The 2,500-nt window shown below is 46.8% G+C and overlaps 1 pseudogene; it reads right to left on the reverse strand.

Moving 5' to 3' along the window:
* The window catches only part of LOC138040080 (uncharacterized), a 43,227-nt pseudogene extending 41,847 nt beyond the window's left edge, over positions 1-1,380 (reverse strand).
* Positions 1,381-2,500: the final 1,120 nt, after the last annotated feature.

A 2,500-nucleotide genomic window follows, 5' to 3' on the forward strand; every position in this document is an offset into this window, starting at 1 on the left:
CTCTAACTCTCTATGAAAGATAGATTTTAAAGAGGCTTCTAACTCTGATGAAACTGCCGAAATCCCTGAAGCTAATCGCCGGTTCAGCACGATCAGTCGATTGATGAGAAGGACTTTATCTCTAGAAAGCTCCTTACATCTATCACGAGCAAAAGAAATTGAAGTCGACTTGAAATCCTTCTTTAACAGCTCCCACATTTCCTTATTCGAAGGAAAAACGTGGCGAAAAGATAGATATGCATCAATCAAATCAGAGATCTCGGAGCAAAAAGCCTCATCCTGTAGGAGGGAATTATTAAACTTCCAAACACCTGGCCCAGATCTAGCTGGATCTGTCAGATCAAGCTCTAAAACAACAAAATCATGGTCAGAATAGACACATCGGAGGATGCTACACTCACTAATCGATTCGCAAAGAACACGGGAGACAAAAAAGGTGTCTAATCTGCTCGCAATACTGAAATCGTGGTTAAACCACGTGAACTGACGCTCTCTAGGATGCTTGAAACGCCATGCATCTCTAATACTACAAGATGATTTGAAATCGGATAAACCCGAATCGACAGAAATGTTACCTCCCATTTTGTCTAAACTGGAATCGTAACAGTTGAAATCTCCCGCTAGAACAAGCCGATAGTTGGGAAAAAAATATGCATGAGCCGACCGAAGAAAAGCCCTTCTCTCAGCTGGAATCGTAGGCACATAAAGATTAACAAGGTTGACATTGATGTCACCAAAACTGATTAAAAGACTGAGGACACGCCCATCCGAGTCCCTTTGCCAAACTGAAAGTCTATCTCGAAAACGGTCAGAACACAAAATCGCAACACCCCCTCTTCTTCCAACCGCCTGGGCCCAAAAGCTAGGGCCACGCCAGCGGGAGGAAAAGGAGGACTGGATAGTCACATTAGAAACCATAGTCTCTTGAATACAGCAAAAATCAAGATTCGCGCTATGAAAATAATCAGTGATCGAAATAAACTTCCTATCGCTCAAGCCTCTGACATTGATCGTGCAGCACCTGAAGGCAAAGGGGCTAAGTGGGCTCAAACAAATCTACATCAAAATCCTGTCCTCCGAGGCATCCCGATCCGGCCGAGGGCGCTTTCTCCGAAAAGGAAGCACACCAGCGGGCGGGGATACCTCGATGGCAGAAGCGCTATCTAGATCCACCTGTTCACTTGCTGCTACCTCAGGTTCTTCTAAATTGTCATTGGTCTCAGACAAGACATTGGGATCATCAGCATCCTCTAGAGCATCACAGTGCATAACAGGAGCATCCGGTGGCGTAACAGAAGGAACTTCCGGATCCGCAGAGAGGGAAGCACTCATAGAAGCAGCATCACTATCATCATTATCCTTCACGAGCAGCATCGCCATTATCATCATCACCATTATCATCATCATCATCATCATCATCAGTATCAGAAAGCGTCTCTCCAGCACGAGCATTCTCTGCAACAGAAGGATCAACAGTGTCACGGTAGGAGTGCGGGCGCCGGAACCAGGAGAAAGGACAGTTTAATGGCCACGTGATCATGTTCCTTACAAATACAACACTTCATCGAATCAGGGCAGGATCTGGAGACATGACCGATGGAATCACAGTTGAAACAGACCAGGTTTGGCAATCTTTTGCCAGATGATCAAGGCCATTACATCGGCGGCAGGTCTTTGGCTGGTTGTCATACTAGACACGGAGGAGGAACCTCCCGAAGCGGAGATAACGAGGGATAGGGGGTTATATCCATACGGAAATGGCGCATGCCATTAAAAACATTGGGAAAACCCGAGCCCTTCCACGGCGGGAAGAGTAGATACGGCCATACTTCTTCAGACGATGGTCCAGAGCTGTGTCCGGTAACTCGTACGGGGCGTCATACACAGTCACAAAAACAAGCTTAGCTCGAGACGGATAAGGAACGGTGGTACGATTGGCTACAATGAAGGAGGACTTACTCACAAAAGGTAGCGAAAATCAGAGTTGGAGAAGGAGATGGGACGCCATCACGGATTAAGCTATCAAAGATCTGCTTTGAGGTAACAGTTGTATCCTCTAAGGTAAAAAAGGCAGTGCAAGATCGATCCGGAGTGACATTGTGCGGGTGGAAGTGATCTTTCTCAAAGCAAGAGAGGAACGATCACGTGACAAATGGACGAGCAGCAGTGGATCCACCATTGAGGCTAGGACGGTCTTGGGTAACAGCCGCTGCGTAAGAAACATTCATCGGTGAACTTCCAAGATACGATGGACTACTAGCAAGAGCAGAGGGGTGAGACAAGACCACACCAGGATCGCAGGAGGAAGCAGATGGTTAAGGCAGAAGAGGGATTCACTTCCATATGGGTGTCCTCATTCGTCGAGAGACCAGCTTCTCCGGAGGAGCGACAACGACACTGAAACTGGACTATATAAATCTTCAGAAGCATCAGCCCAAGAACGCGGAACATCAGGATTGCCAAGATCAGATATGATGTAATGGAACGTACAGAACCACTA

The sequence above is a fragment of the Montipora capricornis genome, chromosome 3 (genome assembly GCF_036669925.1).
Source record: "Montipora capricornis isolate CH-2021 chromosome 3, ASM3666992v2, whole genome shotgun sequence".
Classification (NCBI taxonomy): Eukaryota; Metazoa; Cnidaria; class Anthozoa; order Scleractinia; family Acroporidae; genus Montipora; species Montipora capricornis.